Genomic DNA, 12,967 nt, shown 5'->3' on the forward strand with positions numbered 1-12,967 from the left:
TGAGCCAAAAAACGGCCATCCACTAGTCGGCGATTTCAGCAGTGATTCATCGTCCGTCCGTTGTATTGTCGTCGTCTATTGCTCTATTGCCACGCAGTCTGTGTGATTGGGTCGACCTGGTCTGGGTTGCAAGTTGCACTACTGCAACCGTCGAATTCTGCCAAGAAGAAGGGTAGAAAATTTATGCTCTGTTCAACCTCAAATCTCTACCAAAAGTCATGAAATTTTTATCTCAAAATGAAGATCACAGAAGAAGGAATAGAAATATACCATTTTTAGGTAAAATCGTGGCCAAATAATGGCCTGAGAATAGTCTGAGCTTGTTAGCCCAAAATTGGGTATGTGGTTACTCACAAAATCGAGGTAGATTCGAGCCTCCCATGCTCTAATATAAACCTCAAGATGAAAGGGAAGTGATATGTGGTCCTAATCTCGTCCAATTTGACAAGGAATTGTCGGATTTTCATCGGGAAACCGTGAGGTGGTGATGACTCCCGTTTGTGTTGTTGTACAGAGAAGATGAGAGGTTAGAGAAACTAGGGAGTTGAGCGTTGAGGGAGCAAAGAAGAGAGTGACACGGTTGTGGTGGTGGCCTTATGGGTGCTCGTTCTTGGCTCGACATCTCTGTGAACATAGAGAAGAAAAAGATGAGAGCGATGGGAGATGAACGAGAATGAGAGAGATTGGGATGAAGGGGCCCACAAAATTACTTTTTTAAGTCAATTTTAATTGTTAAATAAATAACAAATATTTTATTATTAATTAATTAATTTTTTATTTCAATTAGCAAATGAGTGGGTCCCGTTCATGCCACGTCAGCATTTAACATAAAAATTAACAAAAAAGTTAACGGAGGTATGACATTGCAACAAATTTATAAGATGAGGTATGACATTGCAATGTTTAAAACATGATGTATGAAACTATTACACGACTTATAGTTGGGGTAGTTTTATGTAATTTACCCTAACAGTTTCAAGGACCGACCAATTCGAACGTGCTTCATTAGCCATATATTTTGCAAACAAAAGTATATGAAAACTTTGGTTGAAAGCATTGAAAATATTTAAAATGTGGTGTAAGGTGGAAGATGATGGCTAGGTATTTATAGATTTTTTTTTTTTTTTTTTTGTATTTTTAAACAATTTTAATAAATTTTTATTAAGATGTTAATCTAGGTCGTTGGATTTCAAGCCATCGGTAAGATTTCTGGCATTTTTTTTTAACTTTTTTAAAGCCCGAAAAACCTGGATCGTTGATCTGGAAATCAAACGGTCCAGATTTTGCCACGTCACTAGATGTTGGGTTTGAATTTCAAATTCTTTTGACCTGTTGGAAATCCAATGATCCAAAAAACTAGCCGTTGGAAATCCAACGGCCATCGCTAAGGCATGTAGCCCCATGTCTTGCTTCTGTTAGTGTGCCTGCAGCAGGCCCACCCTACTGCGCCTTATCAGGAATGCGGGTGTGTTTCCCACGCGCTTGGCGTAAAAGAAAATTTTGATTTCACGAACGTCAACCTGGCATCAAGTAGGCCGTGTATTGGGCTAGTTAATTTTCTGCTGCGCATGGGGCTAGCATCCCCTAAAGCCAACTAATTGGATGGGGTGGACTGGGTTGTTGCGCAGCTAATCCATGGAAGGTTGGAGTTGCTCTTGGTGCTTTGTTGTGTAGCAAAAGCTTACCATAATTGGGTGTAGAATGAGGTATTTATGGGAGCTATGGTCAACCATGCATGGGGTGAGGGGTCTTATGCCATGTGTCGGTGTCCAATTGGTTAAGGTGTGTTATTTGTTGGACGGAGGGGTCTTATGCCACGTGTAATCATTGATTAGATTTGGTTGTGATTTCTGGTTTGATTGAGTTTGTCTTCAATAAGGATGACTTTAAGGATAGATTTAGTAATTAATTATTTCTATGCAGTCTGATGAGTCAATTTCATATTATATATTTTACCCTATTCTTAGTATATTTTGGTAATTATTTTGGTAGAATTTTGATACTTTGTTTTATATTTTCAACATAGGACATTCGACTTCCTCTGGAGAAAAACATGACTAAACGGATGAATTTTGGAGTGATTCCAATTGGAGGATGTTCGTGAGTCTTTCAAGATTATTGTATCAAAATTCCAGATTTTTCTACCAAGTCGTTTGACCCTGGCAATGAAATAAAGGTCCAATGCGCAGCTTCCCCAGATTGACATTTCTAGACGTTTTGGATATTTTGAAGGTCAAGATGGTATATTTTAAGGAAGATTCCTTCTGAGGATTTGTAGGGGACATCTTTAGCCTTAGAAAGAACCTTTTGGGACCAAATCGAAGCTGATTTGGTTGGTCAAAAGATGGATTTTCATGAAGTTCGAATTTTAGTTTAAATAGGAAACCTTTTATTCTCTGTTTTATTGTTTTATTATGTTTCCTAGTTTTATTCTAAGACCTTTTAGGGTTTTATTTTGTAGTAGTATAAATAAGGCTTTTTAGCCATTAGAGAGAAAAAAAGGAGAGAATGCAACATAGGGTGAGGGGAAACACACGCACCACTCTATAGAGTTTTTGAAGTTTATTTTCTAGGTGTTTTCTATCCTTTTTCTATTTCAATAAAATTCTTTTGTTTTATGGTTGTTCATAACTAATTTTCTTTTGTTAGGGCGATGCCTTGAGCCTTAGCATGAATATGTAGTTTTTATTTAATTGCTTATGATATTATACATGCATACTTTGAATTATTAATCATTGTGCTTTAAATTGTCTCTATATCTTAATGCTTAGCTACCATTAGAATGTTTAGATAAGTAATCGGATGCAATTCGATCAGAATACCACCGGGGAATTGAGTATTGCTTCTTGTGATTAATAGTTGTAATTTCATCTAGGATGAATACTACGTCTTAGGGGTTGCATGGTTCTTCAAAGGGCTTTCACAAAGCGTAATGAATCATGCGTATTTATATTTGATCTGAATACCACAGACGGATTACATGTTTGATATACGTTCTAGCTTGAATACCACGAGTAGAATATGCATTAGGAAAACTTAACATTCAAAGTTGCATGTGTAATTCATAAGTAATTGATAAATTTACATAGGATTGTTAAGGGGATGGTGGAACCCTAGGCTTTTACAATTTGGTTTTCAAAACTATTTTCTTTTATTTTCCTTAGTTTGTCAATTTATTTAATTGTTTTAATTAAATTCGTTTTTAATATTTTAGGTCATTAAATCAACCTCTTCTAAACTTTGTTTTCAAATAGTTAATTAAGAATTAGTTTAAATACAAATTATTCATTCAATCCTTGCTGAAAATGACCTTGCTTGAACTGTTTATACTACAACTACCTTGTTCTCTTGCAAGTATTTTGTGTGTGTTTTATCCATACTTTTGCAGGTGGTAAAAATCTCTATCACAGCCTTTACCCTACGAAAGGGTTAGTTTGCTCGACGAATTTATTAGATCAAAATACACATGTCAAATTTTAAAATCATTGCCTAACCAATGGGTTGGTCAGGCAAATGTCTGATATTTCATATCAGGTCAAGAGCCTTTTTCTTCTTCCTCACGTCCTTGTTGATCTCTTTCTCTCTATGCTCCCTCTCCCCTCTCTAGGCTCCCTCTCTCCTCTCACTCACTCACCCTCTCTTTCACTCCCCTCTCTATGTTCCAAAATTCTCAAATAACCAAAGGTATGTTTGCTCATCTCATTGATTTATATCAGTTGTATGTGTGAGATCTTAAGTTTTGGCGTAAGAAATTTGTGAAATTTTTTAGGAAATTCGTGAAATTTGTGAAATTTTGTAGGAAATTCGTGAAATTTGTGAGAAGTTTGTAAAATTTGTAGTGAAATTTAACGGAAGTTTTTGAAAACTGTGAAATTTGTATAAAATTGTGAAATTTATAGGAAATATCTGAAATTTATAAGAATATTAGAAATTTGTAATTTTATAGCAAACATTAGACATTTGTAGGAAATATTTGTAATAGGTAGGAAATTTGTAAATTTGTAGGAAACATTAGAAGTTGAGTAAATTGTAGCTATAGTCCCTGAATTATAACTGAATTGTAGCTATAGTACATCAACTAAAAATCCATTAGATTTGGTCCATCAATTTGATAGAATGTATAGCATTGGTCACTCTGTGTTAATTCCATTAGATTTTTTGTCAATGTGCTTACGTGGCAAGAATAAATAATTAAATAATAATATTCAATTTTAGAAAGGAGAAATGTTCCAGGAGAAAGAGGTGTTGTCCTGCCATACCTCCGTCCTCCCCCATTTGACGACGCTCACTCTTTTATCTTTCCCAACCGCACGCCACAACCAATCCTTCACCATCGCAGCCTCACCCTCGACATTCCAGCCACATTCCGTAACCAATTCCGCACCGGTGGGTATGATGCATGCGATGAGTTTTGGGGTTAAAGTTCTGATTGGGTTTTGAAGAGAGAATTAGGTACAAGGTTTGGAGGATGGAGGAGAAAATTATGTACAAGGTTTGGTGTTGACGGCATTGTTGCTGGCGATGGAGATAAAAGAAAGCTCTTTTCTTTAAAAAAATAAAAAAAAATTAAGTTTTTAAAATTTTCATATACTTTTATACCAATCATAGATTCCATGTGCCCACCACGTAACATATTGATGGAAAACTTAACAATGTTAGCACGGAAAAACCAATGCTACATCTATTGCCAAATTGAAGGATCAAACTTAATGAATTATTAGTTGAGGGACCATAGCTAAAATTCAATCATAGTTGAGGGTCTATAGCTAAATTTTGTTGGAAATATTAGAAATATTAGAAATATTAAAAATTTGTGATTTTGTATGAACTTTATGAAATTATGTCATTTAATAATGTAATTTTGTATGAATTATGAAATAATGTCATTTAGTAAGTTAGTGTTAGCTTTATTGCGATTTTTTTCCACAAATGTCATCGCGGTTGATCACTAGTGGCTGCTGCTCTACCTCTGCTTGGGTCAGAATGACTCGGCGACAAAGATGGTGGATATTCTAGCAGCGGTGACTAGCGGTACGCAGGCAGTCATCCCTGAGTCGGCAACCCAGTCCACTCCAACAACTTAAATAGAATACACTATAACCAACTAAGCAAAATCGATAAAACCATGACTAAACAACCACTAAAGCAAAGAGAACACTAATCCACTTTAACAGACTCACTAAAGAATAGGGCAACCCATATATAATTTATCTAAACATAAATAAATAACGTTAAGTATTTTAACACCCTCCCTTTAACCAAATGTTCTAAAGACATCAGTTTACAAAAGAAACTCCAACAACCACTTTTTTCTTTATCAGCATCACTGCAGACAGCTTCCTTCCTTGATCACACTCCGAGCATAGCTCGAAGTTTCAAGAAGACAGCAGGCTTGAGGGCTTAGTCATAATATCTGCAACTTGGTCTTTACTTACGCTGTAAATCAACGCAATAATCCCATTACTGCAACGTTTACTCAAGAAATGATACCTTAACATCTATATGTTTGCTCCTGCCACGTAGAAACAGAGTTTTAGGTAGCTTGATTGTTGAACTATTGTCACAATAAACTGGTGTAGAACCCATCTTCTTGCAATGAAGTTTCTCGAGTAATGATCTCAACCAAATGGCTTGGCAGGCACAAGAAGTTGTAGCAACATATTCAGCTTCAATTGTAGATAAAAGTGACAATTGGTTGCTTCTTTGATGACCATGAAACAGCCCCGAATCTAACCATAAACACATGTCCACAAGTGTTTTTTCTGTCCTCTGAATCCCCTGGATAATCACTAGCAGTGAAGCTAATCACACAAAACTCTTGACTCTGCTTCCTTTTTGTACAAAATTCCAAACTCAAATGCACCTTTTAAGTACCGTAGGATCCTCTTTGCAACTTGGAGATGAAAATACTTCTTTCTGTGAAATAAAAATTTCAGCAACAGATTGCTCGACTTCGATGCTAAAGAAATAATGCAGTAATCCAATTCTGACATTTCAACATCCATCATGGATTGCTTGAAATAGGACTCTAAACGACTGTATGATGCTCGATGAGCCAGTTTCAGCCCACATAAAGCCTTTTTTAATCTGTATACCTGGTTCTCCTTTCCTTAAAGCACATAACCAGGCGGGGAGTTTTACGCCGCCATTGAAAGCACTATTCTAATTGTATCAAGCTTATAAGAGCTTTCTTATCAACCAATTATTCAATTTCCAAGAACTGGCTTTATAGTGGCAACTGTAAGATAACCCAAAGTTGCTGCATCCGTGAACATATATTTCTAAGTGCCATTCCGAGAAACAAGCCTCAAATGCATTGCTATCATCTAATTGAGCATAAAACCGTACAATTCAAACAGAAACATAACTGAATAAAATCGACAGGCTTAAGAAAATGTTCACCTGAAATATCTTAAAGAACTGAGATTTTCATAGCACTCTTTACTGTTCTTCACAAAGTTTTCAACCTGAAACAGTGCGTACTGACCAATCATGGGAAGATTGTGGTATGATATAGCATTATCCGCCAGCCAACAAGTTGTAGTTACATATAAGTGAAAACAACAGACCAAGAGATAAAACTGCCTAAAACAGCATTGTTACTTGCAGCATAAACTTATAAAAAGAAGCAATAAATGGGTTTTATTTACGAGTTGTGTGCATTTGCGCCAATCTGTGTATGCGGAAATAAGAAGAGTATAAATATTTATCCAGCGAGAGGTAGTAAAGATGGGAGTCTTAAGATAAGTAAACACGTAGAATTTTTTTTGGGGAAGACATCTGAATTCAAAAGCACTGAATGTGAATGCTGAACATACATTCCAATCATGAAGATTTCCAAAAAGGTACTCAATGTTCCTCGCATCTTCCTATAGATATCTGACATTTGACGGAGAATTTGAGGGCCGATTGTTACATCGCCTTTATAATCTACACTAATAAACCCAGAGACGTAGGACATCTGCTCCATAGCCATCCTGCCAGCAGAAAAACAAGACTTTAGCATCCAGATACTGTTCCCTCCTTCAATCACAGTCCATGGATCTACTACAATACCCAAAGATTTGCTCATTTTCAAACCTTTCTCATCCTGTACAAACCCATGTGTTATAACACAGGAATATGGAGCCTTTCCTGTGCCAAAGAAAAGTTGTTAGTGTAACTCTGCTTCTTGGGTTTTATACGAAGAGGAAGAACTGAACAGAAAATGAAATCAACAGAGATGGAAGAAGCTGAAACGAAAACTTTCTTTCTTGTTCTCTCTTGCAAAAGTATTGCAGAGGAATAATTTGTACTGCTATGAAAAAGTGAGCACTAACACTCCTTTACATTAACTGCTGGCCTTAGCTTTAGGACCACACAAAACTCTACTTTTAATCTTAGTCACTCATCTAACTAATTACATGGATCACACACCACATGGCTCTCATGGCCTTACAACTTGTAACTTTACACTTGACAAATATGCTCAAGTGAATACACACATTAAACTCATCTTATTTCTAATACTCAATCAGCTTGAGACTTATAATTCAACACTCCCCTTTAAGTCTTGAGCTGATTTCACTCCAAGCATGCTCCTGAGATAATTAAACCGATCTTTAGCCAAAGGTTTTGTGAAAATATCTGCCATCTGTTCTTCTGTGGGACAGTAGATCAAATCAATGATTCCTTCTTGCAGTGCATCTTTAATGAAGTGATACCTTCTGTCTATATGTTTGGTCTTCTGATGAAAGACAGAATTCTTGGTGATTGCAATTGCTGAGGTGTTGTCACAGTGCAATGGAGTTGCTTCAGTTTGAAGTTCCCCAAAATCCTCTAGAACAAATCTAAGCCAGATTGCTTGTGCAGTGGCATTTGATGCACTTATGTACTCTGCTTCTGCAGTGGATAATGCCACGCAACTTTGCTTAACTGAAGCCCAAGAAAAACTCCACTTCCAAATGAAAATGCATATCCAGATGTGCTTTTGCTATCATCTGGTGATCCACTCCAGTCACTGTCGCAGTAGCCAATCAACATTGCCTCCTTGCCTTTTGTATACTCCAAACCATAGTCTAGAGTCCCTTTGATGTATCTGAGCACACGCTTGGCAGTTCCAAAATGTTTGCTGGTGGGACAGTGCATAAATCTGGCAAGCAAACTGGATGCATACATGATGTCAGGCCTAGTAGCTGTGAGATATAGAAGACTTCCCACAATGCTTCTGTACAGCTCTTCACTTACTGCTCCACTTCCATCATCTTTAGTTAATTTCTCAGTTGCCACAAGTGGTGTGATCACAGATTTGCACTCATTCAGACCAAACTTGCTTAGTAAAGAACTGGCATATTTTTTCTGATGAATGAAAATGCTAGAATTGGTCTGAATTACCCCCATTCCAAGAAAATGATGAAGAAGACCCAAATCTGTCATTTCATATTTTCTCTTCATATCTTCTTTGAATTCATCAAGCATCAGTCTATCACTTCCAGTATAAACTATGTCATCCACGTAAATAGAGACAATCAGAATGTCTTGCCCCCTTGCTTTGATGTACAGTGTTGGTTCACTCAAACTTTTCTCGAAACCACACTGTGAGAAGTAAGTATCGATTTCTCCATACCAAGCCCTTGGAGCCTGCTTTAATCCGTACAAGGCTTTATGCAATCGATAGACTTTATCTTCCTTTCCCTTGACTACATATCCTTCAGGCTGATCCACATAAACCTCTTCTTCCAATACACCATTCAAAAAAGCTGATTTTACATCAAGTTGATATAATTTCCAGCTCTTATGTGTTGCCAAAGCTACAAGGGTCCTGATAGTATCCAATCTTGCCACTGGAGCATACGTTTCATTGTAGTCTAGACCTGGCTTTTGAGCATAGCCCTTTGCAACTAATCTAGCTTTGTTTTTTAAAACTGATCCATCAAGATTCAACTTGGTCTTATAAACCCATTTAACTCCAATAACAGGCTTTTCAGTTGGTCTATCCACAAGTTTCCAGGTGCCATTCTTCTCAATCATAGCTAATTCATCTTTCATTGCCTTTAACCATGATTTATCTTGAGCTGCATCTGCATAACTTTCTGGTTCCAGAATGCATGAGTTGCATTGAGCAAGAACATCATTCAAATTTCTCCATTTTAGAGGTGAGTGATCATAAGTCTCTGGAATCTGTGCAGACTCAGGAGTGCAACTTTCTTGTTCTTGTGCATGAGAAGAAGAACTAGGACTGAGAGAACATTCTTCAATCGCACTCATCTCATATGAATTCACACCAACTACATTTTCAGGTTGATCCTGAATGTAGGTTGCAGCAGTTGAATTTTGTGAATTTTCTTTCCAATTCCAGGTCATAGATTCATCAAAAACCACATCTCTTGACAAGATTAACTTGTTGGTACATGGGTCAAATATTCTGTATCCCTTCTCACATGTAGCATAACCCACAAATACACCTTTAACACTCTTAGCATCTAGCTTCTGTCTTGTCTCAGTAGGTATATGAACATAGCACAGGGAACCAAAAATCTTGAGATGTGCAAGACCTGGTTTTCTGCCACTATAGGCTTCAAAGGGGGTTGTATTTCCTAGTGCCTTTGTAGGACACCTATTTAGAATATATACAGCTGTGTGTACAGCTTCAGCCCAAAGAACATATGGCATACCTCTATCATGAAGCATAGTCTTTGCCATTTCAACCACAGTTCAATTTTTTCTCTCCACTACTCCATTCTGTTGAGGAGTATAAGCCATGGTGAGTTGCCTTTGAATGCCCTCAGTTTCACAGAATTTAGTGAACTCAGAAGATAAAAATTCTCCACCCCTGTCACTCCTTAGACTTTTAATTTTGAAACCACTCTGCAGCTCCACCATTGACTTGAATTTTTTGAAGTAATTGAATGCATCAGATTTGTATCTGAGAAAATACACCCAGATCATCCTTGTACAGTCATCAATGAATAGCATGAAAAATTTGTTTCCAGCCAATGATGCATTCTGCATAGGACCACAGAGATCAACATGTATAAGTTCCAGAGGACAGCTTGCTCTCCAGGCTTGATCTTTTGGAAACCATTCTCTGTGCTGTTTTCCAAATTGACATCCTTGACATACATCCTTGGTTGCTTCTAGGTATGGAAGACCATGCACCATATTCTTCTCACTGAGTTGCTGAAGCCCTCTGAAATTCAAGTGGCCTAATCTTCTGTGCCAAAACTGAGTAGAATGCTCCAAACTAGCCTTCAAAACCAACTGATTATCTTTCACCAGAGAAAGAGGATAGCATCGATTTTCCTTCTTCTTAACCTTGATGATAAGATTTTCAAGTGAAGGTCCATCATATATGCTGCACAAGCCTCCTCTAAACACTAGATAATATCCATGCTCATCCATTTGCCCAACACTCAATAAGTTCTCCTTTAAACTTGGCAGATGCATGACTTCCCTGATATACCTTTTACCTCTATTAGTGTCAATCTGCAATGAACCCATTCCAGCCACATTCACTAACACACCAGTAGGCATTTGCACCTTTCCAGCAACATTTGTATTTATGTCAACAAGGAGATCAGCATTCCCTGTCATGTGGTTACTACAACCACTGTCAACATACCAATTTCCATTGATATTTGTTTCTGAAATTGCACTATTAGCATAAAACAGATTTCCTGACACTTCCACCTGATTTGCAGAGTTTGCCTTTTGCACAATCTTCCCTACAGTGCATTCTCTAGCCCAATGACCAAACTTATCACAATTATAACACTTAGGCTTCCCCTTATATCGACATTCACCAAAATGATACTTAGAACACACTCTACACTGTGGTTTGACAGTCTCTTGACTCATTGACTGTGACTGATATGTATTTGGTGCAGGACTAGTGAAAGGTTTCTGTTGGAAACGAGGTTTCGAATCCCATTTCTTTCCCTTAGCATTCCAATTCTTCTGGAATTTTGATGAGCCAGATTGAACTCCACTTCTATTTTGCCCCTTTGGACTTACTGAGAATGATACAAAAGCCTTCTCAGTGGTATCAACATTATGCAAGTCAAATCGTTGTTATTGACTCTTCAAAATCGCAACAACTTCTTGCAACTCAACAGACTCTAGACACTTTGTGTTTTCTATAACTAAACAGATGGAATCATAAGGTTTACTTAGACTAATCAGAACCTTCTGCACAAGTCTCTCATTAGAAAGGGATTCACCAAATGTTCTCATCTGATTAATTAAATCATTCAATCTTGTAAGATAACTAGACAGAGATTCATCATCTCGCATTCTAGCATACTCAAATTCTCTTCTAAGATTCTGAAGTTTCACGGATCTAACCTGATCACCACCATGATATTCTCCATACAGTAGATCCCATGCCACCTTAGCTGAGTCGGCGTTGGCAATCCTAGGAAAAATTTGATCAAAAACCGCATTCTGTATAATACCTAGAGCCTTTGCATCTTGCATATATGCTGCAACCATTTTCTCATCGTCTTCTTCTCCCTCTGAGCTTCCTTCAGCCTTCTTCTTCTTTGACTCTGAGATCGTAGTTCTCACCGAAGAAGATCGGAGTTCTCACCTAAGAACTTCCAGACCCAGCCATCTCTTAGCTTAGACAAGACGAATACAAATCGAAATCAGAATCTATGGAGTTTCGGCAACTTCGCTTGAGCCGGAACGAGCTTAAGTGTAGCTCAAAATGCTTCACAGTTTACGCCCAGATCTCAAACAATCGAACTAGGCTCTGAGGCCATGTTAGTGTAACTCTGCTTCTTGGGTTTTATACGAAGAGGAAGAACTGAACAGAAAATGAAATCAACAGAGATGGAAGAAGCTGAAACGAAAACTTTCTTTCTTGTTCTCTCTTGCAAAAGTATTGCAGAGGAATAATTTGTACTGCTATGAAAAAGTGAGCACTAACACTCCTTTACATTAACTACTGGCCTTAGCTTTAGGACCACACAAAACTCTACTTTTAATCTTAGTCACTCATCTAACTAATTACATGGATCACACACCACATGGCTCTCATGGCCTTACAACTTGTAACTTTACACTTGACAAATATGCTCAAGTGAATACACACATTAAACTCATCTTATTTCTAATACTCAATCAGCTTGAGACTTATAATTCAACAAAAGTAACAGTTTCATGTCGTGTCACTGTTTTAAACAAATACTTCTCTGCAAAATGAAATCAGCCTCCGTGGCTTAGAGAATCCATACAGAAGAATGAACATCTGGACATAAACAAGTATATGCTAGCATTGCTGAAACTATTTCAATTGCATACCATTTCCCTCAACGTTTTACTACTGTAGTTAGAGACTGCATACATTTCGTAATTTTTATTTGTTCTATCTGAATCCTGTACCGAATTAAAGAAAAAAGACACGCAAAACTCCGACCATAGAGAACGCCGTCGATAGTCTCTGTGACATTTCATCAAGCAATGCGCAACAGTAAAAAGCCTAACAATGCCTCATACCCTCTTACGCCGATAAAAATCGACTTTATGCAGACACATGAAACCGAATTGTAATCCATTTTTGTATAAACTCAACTGTTGGAACTTAGTTTGGACTCCACTAATTTCGATTAAGTTAATTACCCTATCTGATATAAGAGTTCAGCTAAGAGTTAATGATTGGATTAATCGTACCTCCTTTAAAGTAGGATCTTAAGGACTACATGATGGAAACGTGGAACAGCCCACGACTTGAAGTTACTCAAACTGCTGTCCTTAATGGAGGGATGCAGTTATACAAGTGAGTGTGTGTATATATACTTGGTCCCTGCTCAAGGAAATTACGAGTTCCATTTGAGACAATTCTAGACCCATTACTAGTAGTGAACATAAGGTTTTCCTTTGAGCAGAAGATCGAGCGATAGATAAGCTTGAACCCTTGCAGTGGCTTCTTCAGGTACAAACCAGACATAAACACAGCACTTGTTGAACTTTTACGATTGCATGGATC

The sequence above is a fragment of the Pyrus communis genome, chromosome 13 (assembly GCF_041283825.1).
Source record: "Pyrus communis isolate YQ-2024b chromosome 13, ASM4128382v1, whole genome shotgun sequence".
Taxonomy (NCBI): Eukaryota; Viridiplantae; Streptophyta; class Magnoliopsida; order Rosales; family Rosaceae; genus Pyrus; species Pyrus communis.